Here is a 19,521-nt window from a genome sequence, read left to right on the forward strand (position 1 = left end):
CAGAAAAGAAAAAAAAAGTTTAAACATCTTAAAACTGACCTGTGCATAAAGATACAGGATCAGGCAGAAAGGTGTCGACAGAAACACACACACACCCCACAGAGGCAATGGGAACCTGATATAAAGAGACTCACATTGCACACAACCACAGAGAGAGATCCATACCCCCAAAAAGGTATGCATATTTTATAAAGACAGACAAATATACAAACCAAGGCAGGAAAGGATGTACACAAATAAACAGGACTCAAGAAGAACGGGATGGGCAAGCTAAAGGAGACCGGGAACTGGAATTCAGAAAGAAAGGCCTTTAACTATTGCAGAAACGTCTTTGTTGGTGTGATTTGAGGGGAGCTATCCATCTTGAGGGATGGAGAGTGGAGGAGGACTGACACGAACCATCCTATAGGGAAAATTAAGTCCAAGATTCAGAATATCCATTTGTTTCCTTCATCTACTGCTTTGTAAAAATGACTCCAAAACCTAAAACAATACCCATTTTATTTTGTAAGTCAGGAATTTAGACTTAATCAGCTGGGTGATTGTTTTGCTCCATAGGGTGCTGTGTCACTGATTGTCACCTGGTGGCTGGGCTGGGCTAGATATAAGGTGGCTTCACTCTCCAGCATGACACCTTGCCACAATCATCCAGAAGGCTGGGCTCAACTAGATCTCTCCGTCTCTCTCCCTGTATTCTCAGGCCTTTCCATCAGGTCTCTCCAGCAGTGTAGTCTGACTTCTTATTTTGTGGCTTGGGGCTTCAGGAAACCAAAGCAGAAGCTACTAGTCTCATAAAAACAAGGTCTAGAACTGCCATACTCTCTTTCACTGCATTCTGTTAGCCAAAACAGCCTCGTGCCAACCCAGATTCAAGAAGAGTGCAAATAGACTCTACCTCCTGACAGAAGGTGTGTCAAAAAATTTGTGGCTATCATTCAAGCATAAATAGGTTAGTAACGCACAGATGTCTGAGAAACCAGGAGGGCTCAAGCCTTGGACAATTTCCAGAAGGAAATGTCATGGGAAGGTTGAGTTTAAGAGCAGAAAATGTTCTGAGGCAACTAGTGAACCTGAGGGTTGATAATTATGGAAAAGGAAACAAATAAAATGACGGACTGTGTGGTTATAGTCACACACTTTATCTGGAACTAACTAAACATGCTGCTTTACTTAGCTGAAAAGGTTGTCTTCGTGTTCTAGATTATGTTTACTTTGTGCATATTGTCTTGATTGGCTTTCTTGTTCAGACTCTACGGCCATGTTTATAAGATCATAAGTTCTGGTATCTTTCATTGTCCTTCATGTTTCTGAAGTATCTTCAATATGTACATATATCTGGGTAAATATGATTCATTAATAGCACATATCTCCTGTCAGGATAACTCTCCTGTTCTATTTGCTAATCAAGAGACATATACAAAGGTGGGAGTGGATACATGCCTTTTAACAGGACGGACCATTAAGTAATTATATCAGCAAGATTTTCTTCCTCCCAGATAAAAATAGAATAGTTAAAGCAAAATAAGTGATGCGGGCACAGAATTCACTCTGGAGTCAAGTAGAAATCTACCAGACCATTTGCAAGATAGGTGACCTATTTAAGCCATATTTAACATGAGGTTAGTACTACTTATTTTCTAGACTTGTTGGGATTCTTGAAAAAAGTGTTTATGATGTGGATAGCACTTAGTCATTCAACAAATTGTAGCAATCATCATGAATATCATATCAACTCTAATAACATAACACAAGTAGGGAACTGGAATAAAAGAATAAAACCCATAGGTGCAATCCACGGATCTGGTTAAACCCCTGTGCCTCGAGAACTTCAACTTCTAAATATTTTATTTATTTTATATGTGGAACTCACGTAACTACACATGTATTTCACATGCAGTTTATATGTGTAACTCATATAACTGTGTATTGTCATTAAATCAGAAAATACATATTACATTATGGTTTCCACCAAAATTGATTTTTATAAATATTGACCATTCTATTGTAAATTTGGTTTGACCAGTGTCTGATTTGACTAATTATCTGTTTGCTCATCCATTCTTCATGAACATGAAAATTTAAAAGATATTATTGTTAACGGAAGGTAATAGATTTAAAAGTGACATTTTTATGGCTGGAATGACTGCTTTTGTGTTTAAGCATATTCTTTAGACAACAATTATTTCTTAATTTTTTCATTGTGCTTAAGATTAGTACACTTGAAAAATGCATATAGTACCTCAAAAGAAAGTTCCCAATAGGTTAGTTGTCTTGTTATAGAAGAGTATTTTAAATAGATCCCCACATCTATTTTATAGATTTCCCTAGTCTGGCATTTTCTATTTTCTTTATTACCAGAATCTAGTTACCAGGTCATCATATATTATTTGTTTCCTCTTCTCTGTACCCTCCAATTAGAACGAATAGCTCCCTCATGCTCTTTTGCCTTTAAGGGGAGTATGTTGTATTTTTCAGGAACTATTTTAGCATTTCTATTTGATGCTTTATTTAAAAGTTGTTTGTGTTTATGCCTGTCTCCCCCATATGATTATCAGCTCATGAAAGACATAAGACCCTGAACCTACGTTCAAAATACAAATCAAAAGACTTTGTACATAAAAGATGTTCAGTAAAAGAGATTAAATTTGCTAATGCACACACATCAACCAATCACACACTTCATTAACCAACCAAAAACAGATGATGATATAAAACAATAAATACTAGCTTTTTATATTTTTTAAGATGGGCCATTTAAAACAAATAGCCTTACTGGAGCATTCCTGACTAGTGTTAATCCAAAAATGCATCATCTAGTGTCTTGAAACAGAATTGCAACTAGTATCTCTAGATTTTAGACCAATGCTACTCTACGTGTAATCTGAGGACCAGCAGTAGTAGCTTTGGAATTTATCAGAAATACAAATTATCTGGCTTCACCCCAGATCAGAATCTCTGGATGCAGGAATCAGAAATCTGTGTTTTAACAAACTCTCTAGGTGACTTTGATGCATGCTAAAGTTTGAAAGCTACTATTCTAGGTACTTATGAAAGTTCCAAGCTAGAAGAGAACTAGGGGATCTTTGAGTCTAGGCTTTTACTCTTCGGTTGTGAAACTGAGGCCAAGAAGGGATAAGGTACTTGCCTCAATGGCAGAACCAAAATCACAACCAGAACTTTTAAGATTTTATTTTATTTTTTTTCCTTTTTTCTCCCCAAAGCGCACCAGTACATAGTTGTATATTCTTCGTTGTGGGCCCTTCTAGTTGTGGCATGTGGGACGCCGCCTCAGCGTGGTTTTGATGAGCAGTGCCATGTCCGCGCCCAGGATTGGAACCAACGAAACACTGGGCTGCCTGCAGCGGAGCGCGCGAACTTAACCACTCGGCCACGGGGCCAGCCCCCACAACCAGAACTTTTAATCCAGACACTGTTCTTTTCACTTTAACCCCCACTAAAAAATCATTTTCTCTTAAAACAAAATAGCTTTCAACTAAGTAGAACTAATACTAGGTGGAATTTGGGACGCAAAATATACTCATCATTTGTTACAAATTGTCAAGTTACCCAAAAGTTATTAAATAAAAAGAAGCATGGAAAGTTTGTATACTTTTGGAATCTGGGAAAGAATCATGCAGTTTATGATCTTTCTATTCATCCTGTCACTGAGCTATAAACATGCAGGTGCTTGCACGTACACACACAGTTATATACAGGGGAAATTTCACTCCAGAAACCCAACTTCACCATGATGAAACCCTTCCTCACAACAATGGATTTAGGAAGAGCAGACATCTATGTCTTGTTCCGACCTTAGAGGGAAAGCGGTCGTTCTTTTACCATTAAGTATTAATTTAACTGCAGTTTTTACAGATTTTCTTTTTCAGGTTGAGGGAGTATTCTTGTGTTCTTGCTTTGCTGAGCATTTTTATCAGGAATAGATATAGAATTTTGTGAAGTGCTTTTTCTATGTTTCTTAAGTTTTCAAAGATGATTTTTTTCTTTTTTAGTTTGTAATATAGTGAATGCATTGATTTATTTTCTGTTAAACTAGCCTTATATTCCTTAGACAAAGCCCAGTTAGCTATCATGTATTACCCATTTGATATATTTTGGGGCTCAATTTGCTAAAATTTTGTTTGGAATTTTTGTATAGATGCTCATGAGGAATATCCATCAGGAATTTTTCCTATTTGGTTTGTTTCATTTCTTGGTACGCCTTTGCCTGGTTTTGGTATCAGTTCAATGGTAGTCTCATAAAACAGGTTGGGAAGTATTCCTTACTCATTAATTTTTGGAACAGTTTGTGTGGAATTAATATTATTTTTCCCTTACATATTTGTAAGAGCTCACTGGGTAAGCAATCTGAACCTGGAGTTGTCTTTGTGGGAAATTTTATAACTACAGTTTCAATCTCTTTTACAGATATGGGGTATTCGGATTATCTATTTCTTCTTGAGTGAGCTTTGGTAATTAATGTGGAAATGAAACAATGTCCTCCCTCTTTCTTGGCCTTAAAACTCTCTCAAGGCATGATAGCAAGGTAATCATACGACTCACCTCATTTGTTTCCCATCTGCCAGAAACCACTGTCCTTGTAACCTTCTATATATATAGTGTTTTGAAAATTAGTTTCATATTACTTATACATTTTTTTATTTGTTTCACATGTGTGGGTAAACCCCATCGCTGTTCCTTCACCTTGGCCAGAAGTGAAAGTCCTCCACCGTTCTTTTTTTTTTTTAGGAAGATTAGCCCTGAGCTAACTGCCACCAATCCTCCTCTTTTTGCTGAGGAAGACTGGCCCTGAGCTAACATCCGCACCCATCTTCTACTTTATATGCGGGACGTCTGCCACAGCATGGCTTGCCAAGTGGTGCCATGTCCACACCCGGGATCCGAACTGGTGAACCCCGGGCTGTCCAAGTGGAACGTGTGAACTTAACAGCTGTGCCACTCGGCTGGCCTCTCCTCCATTGTTCTTTTGATTAGCCTTTGCACGGAACAGATTTTCTCATGATTTTATTTTTAACTTATCTGCTCTTTTCTATTTAAATTCTGTTTCTTGCAGACAGCATAGTTAGGCCTTTCTTTAAAAAAGAAACTTCAACCTGACCATCTCTGCTTTTTAATTGGTGTGTTAGGCTATTTACATTAAATATAATTATCAATATGTATGCATTTAAAATTATCATTTTGTTATTTGTTTTCTACTTGTCCCATTGCAATTTGGACCATTTTTTCTGCCTTCTTTTGGATTGAGTGCCATTTTTTATTCTATTTTATTCTTACTACTGACTACCTTCTCATTTTTATTAAATTGTTTAGTGATTGCTTTAGGGTTTACAATATATATCAACATTACAGTCTACCTTCAAATAATACTTTTCTAACTCATGTATAGTCTAAGAACCATAAATCTGTATACTTCCATTTCCCCCTCATGTCCTTTGTGCTGTTTTTGTCATATATTTTAATTGACAAATGTTTTAAACCACACAACACATTATTTTTGCTTTAAACAGTCATTATATTTGGGGGAGATTAAAAGATGAGGTAAAAATAAAATATCCATCTCCCATTTATTTACTGTTCCAGGTGCTTTTCATTCCTTAGTTTAAATCAAAATTTCCTTCTAATGTCATTTTCCATCTGCCTGAAGAAGTTTTTTCAACAATTTTTCTTGTTCATGTCCAGTGGTGATGAATTCTCTCAACTTTTAGTAGTCTGACAAAAACGTTTTATTTTGCTTTTATAATTGAAACATATTTTCACTAGCTAAAGAATTCTAGATTGACCATGTTTTCTTTGAGTGCTTTAAAGATGGTGCTTCACTATTTTCTGGCTTCCATTGTTCCTGTTGTTATGCTTAGATGTATTGCATTTTAATGTGACTTTTTCTCTGGCTGCTCTTAAAATTTTCTCTGGTTTTTCGTAATTTGATATGATGTGATTTGGCATGGCCTTCTGAGTTATTTTTATTGAGCTTCCTGGGTCAGTGGATTTGTAGTTTACAGCAAATTTAGAAAATGTTTACCCATTATTTCTTCAAATGTTTTTCTGAGACTACCCCCACCCATCCCTTTCCTCTGGGATTTCAATTACATATATATTAGACTGCTAGATATTGTCCTACTGGACATTGATTCTTTGTTTTGTTTTTTGAATCAATTTTTTCCTCTCTGTGCTTCATTGTAGTTTCTATTGCTATGTCTTTGAGTTCATTAATCTTTTTTTCTACTGTGTCTAGTCTGTTCTTAATTCCATACAGTGCATTTTTTCACTTCTGATACTGTATTTTTCATCTCTAGAAGTTCCATGTGGGACGTTTTTATATCTTCTATATAAAAGATCTCATCATTTCATGTTTTGCTCTACCTTCTTGAACATGTGTGTCATATTTATAAGAACTGTGTATATAGCAATGCTAATTTCATCATCTATTATTTCTGGATCAATTTCTATTGATTGATTTTTATAATAGCTATGGATCATATTTTTCTAATGTTTTGCAAAAAAATTTCTTTAATTTTAATTGTGATTGTTAATGGACATTTTCTAGTGGTTGCTCTATTTTGTTATATTCCTTTTAAGTTGTGTTGAATTTTGTTCTGGCTTGTTAATTGTAACATGTAAGATACAGATAATTTATATAACAGGTAGTTACTTACCTGTTGCCTGGAATTACTTTGAGTCTTCTTTTAAACTTTATTATAGTGTGTCTGTAGCATAAAAACTGAAATTTCAAGTGCTGCCTTGATATCTTTGAGCCACACAGGCCCCCAAAGGCCTAGCTGTGAGTTGCCCTGCTCTCATCAGATATGTCCTCCACCCACTGGGAAGGGCTGCCCATCTGGTTAGTTCCCCTATCAGCTTGACTAGTTATACTGCACTTGGTCCTCCACCTGACATGTTTCACCTCATGGCCAGCCTACAAAATTACTCAAACAAGCAAATCACAACATCTTTGAAGGACCAAGGGACACCTCTTGTTACTGCAAAGCCTGCCTCCCACAGCCCCTTTTGGGTTATGTTGCTCCCAAGTGCAACTTCCATGTGGCCCTGCATGGCATATGGTGTCCACTCTCAAGCTGTGAGTATGCGTGGTCAATAAACTTCCACCAATCTCTTCTGTCCATTTTTGGGTGCCATGTGTTCAGCCATCTCATGCTATGTAGGGTGGGGAACCCCTCCTTCACCAAGAGGGTGAATAGGAAGTCATCAGAACAGTGTCTAAAGCAGCCTTCAGTCTAGGATTAATGTAGTCCCACTAAAGTGATACTCTTGAGAATTTTACCTGATGAATTCTGTATTATCAGGTCTTTACATATTTGTGGGTAGGAATGTGAACAACTTTCAACCCTGTGTGATTTCTAGGAATTATTCTGCTACTCCTTCATGGTGGTTCTTTCTGTGATCCTCAGGTAGTTTTCCTCAAACTCATGTGTAGATCACTTCTCAGCTAAAGACTCAAGGGTTCATTCTAAAAATCTCATGAATGTTTTTTTTTTTTTGCAATTTTTTCCTCTCCAGTAGTCTCACCAGCAAATTCTAGCCAACACAGCTTCCCCGAACTCTTTCTTTTTCTTCAGCTGAGCTCTCTTTGGGCTCCAATAACTGGCATGAAAACTGTCTCTAAATAACAAACTGGTAAAGTCTCAGGGCTCATATTGTTTATTTCTCTTCTCTTAGGGGTCACAGTCCTGTGCTGTTTGCTGTCCAATGTCTGAACACTTTTATTTCTCATATATCTCTTTCAGCAGTTGTTTAAGGCAATGGATGCGGATAAGATTTGGTCCTTCTTAGTTCACCTTGACTGGAATAGAAAATTCTAATTTAAAATTTTAAAGTGTATTTTTAAACAAGTATGTGCTCATAAATTTTTTTAAATATTTATTTTTCAAATATAAATAAAGGCTAACTTCTCCTTTAAAAATTCTGGGAATTTATAGATGTGTAGAGGACTTAGTTTTCAAAGATTTACGTTGAAACCTTGGAAACTGTTGATGTTCACCAAGATGAGTATGTTATTCCTTTGCAATTGTTCCTATTTTTTCTCAATTCTGTCTTGCAGATCTCTTGTCAACATATATCTCTATTTTAATCTAAAATAAACTCCTCCTTTCTGACCTTTCTAACTCCTTTCTCAACCCCATTTCAGATCTCTTGCTCATCAATGCCAAATTCTTTACCACCATCTTCACCATAATACTTTCCTGCTTCAAACGGAAAGATATCTTTCTAACACATAATTAAATCAAAACTTTCAAAATTTGAACTATCTTGTAAACTATACCCCCAAACAAATGTTATTTATTAATAGAATTATACTCTGCCTAAATTTAAAAACCCTAACTCACTTTCACTAATTGTATGAGTCAGAGACTCAACGGTATTCAACTAGGATATGTTTAGCTTCCTATTTTTTAAAAATTTATTTGTCAGTATCCAAATGCTGTTTTAGGGATAATATTTTTTGATTTCACATTTATTGAACGTTTACTATTTACTAAGTGCTGTATTACATATGATAGATATATAGATAGATGATAGATAATTTAAGATTACATATAATGGAGTGGTTAAGCACTTTACATATAATATAGTATTTAATTTCAATACAACCCTATAAAGTAGATTCTACACCTACCTCCATTTTATTTAATTGTTTTTATTTTTCCTTCTTCTCCCCAAAACCTCCCATTACATAGATGAATATTTTAGTTGTGGGTCCTACTAGTTGTGGTATGTGGGACGCTGCCCCAGTACGGCTTGATGAGCCGTCCTAGGTCCACGCCCAGAATCCAAACCAGCGAAACCCTGGGCCGCTGAAGCAAGTGCACGAACTCAACCACTGGGCCACGGGGCCAGACCCTACACTTATCTTCATTTTACAGTTGAGGAAATAGACAAAGAGACATACAGTGAGTATATCACAGATTTGAGATGTATATATGGTCTGTTCCCAGAAGTGATCTTGTTGACCACTATATATATGTATGAGCAATGTAGAAAATATAAAGGATGTATTTATTTATTTATTTATGGAGTCTTGCAATAACAAATTATAATTCAAGCAAAAAAATTATAAACAGGAAAAGAGTGATATATAGGGATGAAGAGTAAAAGCCACAAGACTATTTAATAATCATGCAGCTGTATATATCATTGCATTTCTTATATATCACACCTATTTTAAATTTTAAACTAATTTGTTTAACTACCATTTGAATAAATACCATTTATTTAAATACCATTAAAAATATAACACAAAATAGTTAAATAAAAAATTTTCAGAAGCACAAAAGGAATAAATAAATGTGCCATGTCACTCTCAGTTCATGAATGGTTAATTAGATCAAAAATTTTACATATAGGGTATAACTGCATAATCTCATTAATAAGATTTATATAATAACTATGTATTGACTAAATTCTACAGAAATTATATGGCTTTTTCAAGTGTCCTTGTAATAGGAAAATTTTTTTTGAAATCATAATTTTGTACAAGCAAAACCTCAACAAATTAAAAAAAAAAAGATACAGAAGAACAGACAAAGAACAATGCTACAAATGGAAATTAAGAAAATGATATTCAAGACATATATCTTTCCTTAAAAAATTCTTAATAGAGAAATCAAAAGTCTCAGGTGCTTTTATAAAATTAAGTACAAAATAATGACAAGAAAATAAGGGGTCCAATTCAAGAGATTAGGAAAAAAACAGTAAATGAAAAGTAAGAAATATATAAATGAAAGGAACTAATAAAGCTAAAAGTTGGAATTTTTATCTCCGTAAAAAGAAACTCAAGGCAGAAGGAGAAAGCGGAAGACCATGACCAAACACAGCCAGCCCAACTAGCACAGATGGCCTCCCTCTGACTACAAAGAGAATCCTGGATGAAGAACTTTTTAAATGGCTTAATACAACTCTTAGCTTGAAAGAAAGACAAGAAAACTCCAGGAGCCATAAACAGAAATAAAGAAAGCATAGAGAGGGAAAGGGAAGCGGATACCATGGCCCGCAGAGTATTCAATCAGATCCAGCAGTCAGGGTGGGGTTCTAAGGCAAACAGGAAGACTGAAGAGTGACAAAGTATCTCCATAGTGGAAAATTTTAGCACATTGCTCTCAGAAACAGCTATTTAAAGCAGATACATGTTCTTAAAGATATGAGTGACAAAATTAATAATTTAGAGAACAATTAGGGAATGCGCATTCTTTTCGAGCTCAAATGAGATACTTTCGAAAGTTGGTCAGGTTCTGAACCACAAAATATTCTCAACAAATGCCAAAAAATTAACAACATAACCACATTCTATACTCTGCTACAAAATGAAAAATCAATAATGTATAGCCTAAAAAAAAATAAACAAATAAATGAAAATCATAGTAAAAAATATCTGGACATTTAAAAGAGCACAGTTCTAGAAAAGTCACGAGTCAAAGAAAAAATCATAATGGACAGTGTTTACTATTAAATATTAATCATGAATTACAACTAAACTCCCATCTAGCCAAACTTATGGATGCAATTACAACAGTTTTAGAGCAAAATGTATAGACTTAAGAACGCACATATTACAAAACAAGAAAAACAAAGAGTTAATGAGCTAATCATCCACTCAAGAACTTAAAAAAATAATCCACAGGGTAAATCCTAGAAATAGAACAAGGATAATAATAAAACCAAGATCGAATATCAGTTAATATAAGAAAGAAAGATACAAACCAGAGAATTAAATAAACTAAAAAATTATTTTTTTGAGAAAAACTAATAAAATAGAAAAATATATAACAAGATTGATGGGAGAGAGAGAGAGGAAGAGAGGTGAAGAAGGAGAGAGGGAGAAGGAAGCGAGGGAAGACAGAGAGAGAGCGCGCTGTGCTGCTAAACCAGCTCTCTCTGGAGTTGGGGTAGGCCTCAACTTGTGTAAATTCTGATTTCCATAGTGTAAATATTCCCACTATTGCTGGTTTTAATCTACCAACCTGATGTAATTGTATGCAAACTCGGAAGAGAAGCACAGACTTGGCTTTGGGAGCTGGTACAAGCCAGCTCTAGCACACCACTGGAGAGACATCACAAACAGTATCAAAACTGAAAAGTAGGACCCAATGCAGTAAAGATTTAAAATATTATAAGAATAATTCTGCCCACATAAATGAAAACTTGGAAAAAGTGAGCAATTTCTTAGAGAACTATAACTTACCAAATAGACCCCAAAGGAAACTAGACCAGAACTAGGTTACTAAGATAGTGAATTAATAGTTTAAAATTCACCCATTACTGAAGAAAATAAAATGAAACAAACAACTTGGCCCATCAGATTTTATAAATCAGTTTTACCAAATATTTAAAGGAGTGGTTCTTAAATTCCAGCCCTCAGTTCAAAAGCATCCGAATCGCCCAGGAGCTTGTTAGAAATGCACATTCTCAAGTTCCACTTCACATCTACTAAATTAGAAATTCTGGGTGTGAGGCCAATGAATCTATATGGTGATGCAGGCTGAAATTTGAGAATTATATAATTGTTTCAAGAAAAAGAGCAACCTAAAATTATGAAAACTAATGGCTAGAAAAAGAACAAATTCCCCTCTAGTGATCTCATTTTATGAGACCAATATAGCCTTCACTTCAAAATCAGACATAAATACTATCAGAAAGGAAAATTATAAGCTGATGTCACATGGAATATAAACTCTCTAAACAAAATATTAACAAATCGAATCCACCCTTGCTTGTGTGTGTGTGTCTCTGAGAGTGCCATAACTAAGTTGGGAATATCCCAAGAAGTAAAAGATATTTTTATATAAGGAAATCTATTAGTACATTTACTACATTAACAAATTAAAGGAGAAAAGTGATATGATGATCTCTAAAGGTAGAAAGAATTTTTGATAAGTTTAAATATGCATTCACGATAATCATCATCATTATTAACAGTAACTCTTAGCAAACTAGAAATAGAAAAATTTTAACCTGATCAAAACTATTTACTAAAAACCTTCACTAAATATAATATTTTTGATAAGATCATAGATATATTCCTTTTAAATTGGGAACAGGACAAAGATACTGGCTACTACTGCTTCTATTCAGCATTGTATTGGAGGTCCAAGTCTAGGCAGTAAAATAAAAGAAATAAAAGGACATGGATTAGAAAGAAAGAAATAAAGCTCATTCTTTTTAAGTGATATTATTGTGGATACAAAAATTCAAGACACTTGATAAATAAATAAATAAAGTTCAACAAAGTTGCCTGAGGTCACTTTGTATGAGATCACTGCACAAAATCAATAGGATTCCTCAAGAGATCAAGAGATCTCATTCAAAACAACACTGGAAATTTTAAGTCACTTAGGACTAAATCTAACAAAATAAGGAAGATATATAATCCTAATTATTTAGTGATATAAACGCTAAACAGATGGAGATTATAGAGTGTTTGTGAAAAGGATGACTCAGTATCTTAAAGATGTCATTTCTTCCCAGATTAGGGTTGCCAGATTTAGCAAATAAAAATAGAGAATACCCAGTTAAACTTAAATTTCAATAAATAATGAATAACTCTTTTGTATAAGTATGTCCCAAATATTGTATGGAGCCAGTTTATGGTAAAAGGAAACAATAAAGGATACAGATGAACACCCAGATGAAAGAGATGTGTAGGGCAAGGTATGTGGGAAGGGGCGCAGAGCTTCCATGCTCTCTCCGGGTGCGCTACTCTCCCAGCACTTCCACGTGTTCAGCAACCTGGAAGCTCCCTAAAGCTAATATCTTTGGGATCTTTACGAAGGCTTCATCCTGTAAGCATGATTATCATTAACTTAATTTCCAGCCCCTCTTTCTTGAAGAATAGGGATTGGGGTTGAAAGTTCCAAGCTTTTAATCATATCCTGGTCTCTCTGGTGACTAGCCTCCATCCAGGAGCCCACCAAGAGTCACCTCACCAAAGTAAAGACATTGCTATCACTCAGAGAATTCCAAAGGATTTAAGAGCTCAGTATCAGGAACCCAGGTCAAAGAGCAAACATTAGAACAAAAGATGCTCTGCATGCTCTTATCACTTAGGAAATTACAAGGACTTTTAGGAGCTCTGTGCCAGATACCAGTGGCAGAGACCAATATATATATTTTCTATCATCTCACAGGTAGGCTTTTGCCTTAGACCTGTATGATTAAAGATATATTTTTAAGATGTCTAAAACAAAAAAGGGGAGTGTCTTCCCAAAGATAAATATTTTTTGCCCCAGAACGCAGAAACCTCAGGAGTGATTATACCTGTATTGGCCTATTCATTCCTGCCAGGTGGCAACAAGAGGGGAAAGAAGAATCTCCACATCATTGGTCATTATTTTCATTCATTTTCTTCTCTTTCCATGAGGAAATCATAAAGTTCTTTCAATTCAAGGTAATAAAAAGCAAAAATGAAAGTACTATAATTTAAAATGAGTCATGACACCCATTTGACCTCAATAACCACATTCCAGGTGTGATCTGATCCTAGTCTCATCCTGTGGGTAGATCCAGTATCTCACAAGAAAAGTAGACCAGATGGGCAGACGGTGTTGGTAAGATCAATTCAGGAGTCTATCCTAGTAGATAGATGCAACCGAGGAACAGGAGATTTGGAGGAAAAGCACACTTACACAAAAATGCAATCACGAGAACAGCTTGTATCAGTTAGGATTCTTTAGGTGTAAAAAACAAAAACCAATCCAGCTTAACAATATTGGAGCATTGAAGAATATAGGACATCTTTTCACAATGTCAGAGTGAGTCTTGGAAAAGTCACGAGCCAAAGTATTCATGGGGAAAACGGAAACTAATGGACAGTCGCAGCCAGATGGGATTGATGAGCTCCAACTGCTTTTTCCACCTTTCTCCACATTCCACATGAGCTTCAATTCCAAGGAGCAGAAAGCTTTTGATTGGTATAGCTTGGGTCACATGTCCATCCCTTGGCCAGGGGAATGAGGACATCTCGATTGATAGTTCCACGGTTGTATCCAATAGTGAAGGAGTAGTTTATTCAATGTACACTCAGGGCACCATTTCAAAAGAAGAGGAAATGGATTTTTGGCAGGCATACACAACAGATGTCCACTGCATGACTAAACAACACAGGTTTTGGGAAAGATATCAATGTAGAACGATGTCGTGATTGCCAGTTGAACCTTGGTGCAAGACCATGATTTTTTTTTTTAATAAGAGAAAGGATTTTCTCAAGATTAATCATTCTGGGAAGTGGTTAATACTAGAGTAGGAAATGAAGTAGGCCTCTGTTTGGGAGAGAAAGGGTCTTTCTTCACTCTCTGGGGCTGGAGGCATTATGCTGACACCTGGATGTTATTCTAGAACTATTCCTGCCTGTGGTGACTGCTGGGAATCTCTGCTTGCTATATGAGATGCAACAGCAACAACAATGAAGAAAGATAAGCTACTTTCTGGAGCTTCCAGTATCCATGACAGTGGTTGTGGAGTCCTCCCATGTCAAGGGAGGCACCTTGTTTCATGCAAAACAAAACAAAAAACTGCCCTCTCCAACAACAAGCAAAACAAACCAAAAACTCCCAGTTATTTGGACTGCAGGAGAGTTTTCTTTGCCCAAAACCAGGATGGGGTTTCCTCAGTGGTAACCAGTAGAGGGTCTGGGGCCAGCAGAGTAACACTCAAGAGAATCAGCAGCAGCAGCATCTCACAGAAACAAGATGAGAATGCTTGAGTGAAGGGAACTGCTTATTCCAGAGCAAGCATACGTACCCTACACATTGAGTGAAAATCCAAGTAACCATTCTTGCATAATAAGGTAACATATAAAAAGACAAAGAGGAAGGCAGAAACATACACACATATATAACATGTAAATGTGTACATTTACGCATATGTATACATATAATAAACATAATATGTATTTCACTTAGGAAATAATTACTATTACTATTTCCAACAGGTTTCATTCCCCTTTTAATTTAATGTATTTTTGATGTACATAACCTTGCCATTTTCATAGCATCAAATATCCTTTTCCTCTATAATTTCTTCCATTTCTTTTATGCTTAGAAAGTGCTTTCCTGAAAAAGGCTGGTATTACGGTGTCTATAATTCACTTTAAATAACCTTGGCATAGACAGTGTACTATCATGTATGTGCTATTTGGCTTAAGCTACATGGTATGTGTGGTCATTTGCCCTAATCAGTATTTCCCATCCAAACAGTGATCAGCTAGCATTCAACAGAAAGGCCACACTCCAAAGACTACAAGTGCTTCAAGCTAATGTATCTCTGATCACCACCTGGACTTTTGCTAGTCAACATATGGACGGCAGAAAAGGTTTTTTGTTGGTGAGATGAGATTTTATTGGTGAACTTAATGACATTTGAGATATGTACATTGGACAAAAAATTTCAGAGACAGTTCCTACCCTTGCTTGAACAGTATTGAAGAATCTAGGGAGCCCTATATCCTGTTTGCTTAGGGATGGCACCAAGACTTGATCCCTAAGGAGATGTTTTGCCTAATTTCTAATAAAAACAATAAATGGCTGTATGTGTGGAAGAATTTGGTCTGAGAATTGCTTTCTTTATAACCTGATGGAGAGATTGTGGGGAAGTAGTTAATCCTCACACACCTCTAGTCCTTGGAGGCTACTCTTAATAAACAAAATTACCTAAGAGTTGTACTTGATCAAATTGGCTTAGGCCAATTTACAAAAACCAATTAAATATCCACCTGTGTTTTCTTCTAATTTATTCTATGGTTTTATATCTGACATATCTTTTACATCTGATCCATCTGGAGTTTTTAAACTAAAATGGCTAAGGAGTGGAGCCATTCACATAAATGCATGAGGCAAGCTGGTGTAAAAACAGGAGGTAGGAAGAACTATGCCAAATTGCAGAGCACCGAGGGGCTGCCACTCCTCTGTTCATGCCAATAGCTGCCATCTGGGAATGCAGGGCCAGTGCTGTCATATCTTCTGATTTGCTTTTTCTTCCCAAGCTTTTTTCTTTATAACATTTATATTTTGATGAAAATTCTTCTGATTTTTAAAATACCATGCAACAAACAGTATACATTTGTGGCTCAGTTATGGTTCAAGGATGGCCAATTTGCAATCTTTGCTTTATAGTATAAGATGTGAATGTAATATATTTATTCTCCAAGTAGGCAATTTTTCCTCAAAACTATTTGTTAAAAATATAGCCTTTCTTGTTAAGATCTTATCCTTCCTTCATCAAACACTATATACCTGTTTACTAGCCGCTATTATGTCCTGCATTTTTGGGTAAATTGAAGAATGACTTGCCCATCTTCAACAACTTCTTTTCAGATTTTGATTTGAAATTTTAATTTCAAATTAAGTCCTTATTAATTCAAAAAAATTTAAAATAATAACATTTAATAACAAATATTTATTTTAATATTTTAATTAAAATATTTAAATTTTTGTACATTTATTTTGTATCTAAATATTTGACTTCAGTCTTTTCTAGTTCTAAGAATTTTACAATTTATTCTTTCAGGTTTTCTAAATGTATAATTGAACAACTGGTCATCATCTTCTGGAGTATCAAACATTTTATATAACATAGAGTGTTTTTATTTATTGAAAGCTTGAAGGGCTCAACAGCAAAACTGTTATACCTTGGAACTATTTTTTGAAGTAATTCCATGATTAGTGGATATAAGTTTTGTGATTCTAGTCGTTTTTATTTTCCTAAAAAATTATTTTACTTGTTTACATAGACTTTTATTAATACCAACTAAGTGCCTCTGTTCTATGAGCACTGGGCAGTGAAGACTCACAAAGCCCCTATTCTCAAGGAATTTACATTCTCAGAAGCAAAGACAGATAACCAACCAAGAATTAAATTTTAAAAATATCAAGTAATGAAAAACACTCTGGGGAAATTAAGAGTGTGATACAGATAGGGAGTGACAGGCTGAGGGATGCTGGAGAATTATGGGTAGTCCAAAAAAAAAAGAGAAAAACCTCTCTGAGGAAGCAACACTTACGCCAAGACTTCATTGACAAGAAGGAATGATGGAAGATCCAGGGAAGGAGATTTGTCTCAGTCCATTGGGCTGCTATAACAAAATACCACAGACTGGGCACCTTACAAACAGTAGAAATGTATTGCTCATAGTTCTGGAGGTCGTAAGTCCAGGATCAAAGTGCCAGCTGGTCAAGTGAGAGCTCTCTTCAGGTTGCAGACCTCGCCTTGTATCCTCATGAGGTGGAAGGGCTAGGGAGCTCTATGGGATATCTTCTATAAAGGCACTAATCCCATTCATGATGGCTCCACCCTCATGACCAAATCTCCTCCCATTGGCCCCACCTACTAATATCATCACCTTTGGGAATTTAGAATTTAGCATGAACTTTGTGGGGACATAAACATTCAGACCATAGCAACATTCCACATCGAAGGCAAAGTTAGTTCAAAATGTAGGAAATATTTGTGTACAAAGAAAATTGGTATGTTCCAAGTTACTCATGTCACTGGAATTTTCAAAGTTATTAGTACAGCGTTAGCTGGTAATGTTAACTTCTTCCATATCTATGGCTGTTATTCCTTCTCATTCTTAATAATGCTCACTTGTATTTTACATCTTTGCTTAATAAAAGTTGCCCAAGATTTATCTCATATTGTGCATTTATTTTTAAATCATACAAAACTTCTAGATTATCAATTCTACGTTGATTTTTATATTTAGGATTTTATTCCTCTCTTCTTGTATCCTTTTCTAAAATTCTTCTTTTTGTTCTCTATTTTTAGTTATAAAAACTATAAGACTATGAAATTTTCTCTGAGCTAACTTTTGCCCACGTTCAAAAAATGCTAATACATTGTGTTCTTGTTATTCTTGTTTTAAGATTGTCTCAAATTACAATATTGATTTTATCGTTGGCCCAAGATTTAGAGACTTTACTTTGAACTTTGAAATGACAGAGATTTTTTTCCCCATTTAATACTTTGTTATTAACATCCAGTTTAATTACATTGTTATCAGAAAATCTGACCTGATGAACTTGATTTGAGAAATTTATTGAAATATTCTTTGTAGACTAAGTATATGAGTTTCTTTTTTCCCCTTTCTCTGTTTGGTAATTACTGCATGGGCATCTGAATATAAAAGGTATATTCTTCTCTTGTGAATATAAAGTTTATTGTGTATACAGTGATTCACCCTTAAAATTTGCAATTTTTCCTTGTTATTACCTTTTAAAAATCTATGTGCTCTATCAAAGTTGAGAGATGTACCAGCTGTGCAAAACAGGGTTTTTTCCCACATTTTGCTTTATATTTCTAACAGTTTAGTAGGACCAAGAAAGTGTAAGAGCTAAAAATCCAAAAGTACGCAGCTAGAGTATAAGACTGTTTGTTGCCAAATGTAGCAACTGTATCATGTATCAGGATGTTTCTTGTTGCAAATACTACAGAAAAAGCTAACTCAAACTCACTTAAACATTATAGGGGCTATACTTCTTGAATTGAGAAGTTCAGAGAAAAGGCAGCCTATAAGTGTGCTTCAACAGACCTCTGGCATTCTCTCCATGATCTATCAGTTTTATCTGCAGGCTTGGTTTCCTCATGGTAGCAATACGAATGAGGCAGCTCAAGGTGCGACACCCGCACTTGATGCCACCCAAACCAGGAGAGGGTCCGTATCCCAAAACTCTCAGCAAAAGTTCCAGAATTTTACATGATACCACTGTCTTAGGTCAAATGTCCACATCTTACAGTCACTACCCTGGGGTTGGTATGTACTCATTGACTTAGTCCAGTTCACATGCTCCATTTACAAGAATGGAGTAGTGTTTCCCAGAATCTCATGGACCCTCCATAGAAATCAGAGACAAGGAGGAAGAACAAATGAAGAAACTCAATTCTGGTCAGAGCAGCAGTGACGTCCTTGTCTGTTGATGCTTAGCCTCACAATGGCACTTCTATATTCTGCTTTATATCTAAGGGAGCCGGAAAAGGTCATTTTCCAGAATCCACTGACCATTTGTTTCTTGTGTTTCTACCAATGGAAGACACTCATAAGTAAATCGAAGGTGGGAGGGAGAAGGTGATTCTTTTCTTGTTCCTGGCTCTGGCAGTGGCAGAGGTAGATGACTGCTGGTGGCCATGAGTTCCCGGATTCCGGCAGCCTCAGTAAGCATACAGGCTCCTGGCTTCCTGTTGCAGCAGTTCAAACAGAAATGCTCCAGCATCCTTGGGGAGAATGTGACTAGGCTCCTGGGACACCCGTAAACGTCTGCTCCTCCAACCTTAGCACAGCTGGTGACTTTCCGCATTTACTGATTTCAGGTTATTCTCATCTTCCTTCTTTGGCTCCTCCAGTTTTACAATACGTTGGCAACCAATTCACTTCATTGAATTCCCTTTGTTTGAAATACTTAAGGTGGTTTCTGTTTTCCAAACAGGATCCAAACTGATACACTACTGTGAAAAATATTTCAAGTTTCTAGGTTATAATAAACCAATAACTGATATGCATATAAT

The sequence above is a fragment of the Equus przewalskii genome, chromosome 9 (assembly GCF_037783145.1).
Source record: "Equus przewalskii isolate Varuska chromosome 9, EquPr2, whole genome shotgun sequence".
Lineage (NCBI taxonomy): Eukaryota > Metazoa > Chordata > Mammalia > Perissodactyla > Equidae > Equus > Equus przewalskii.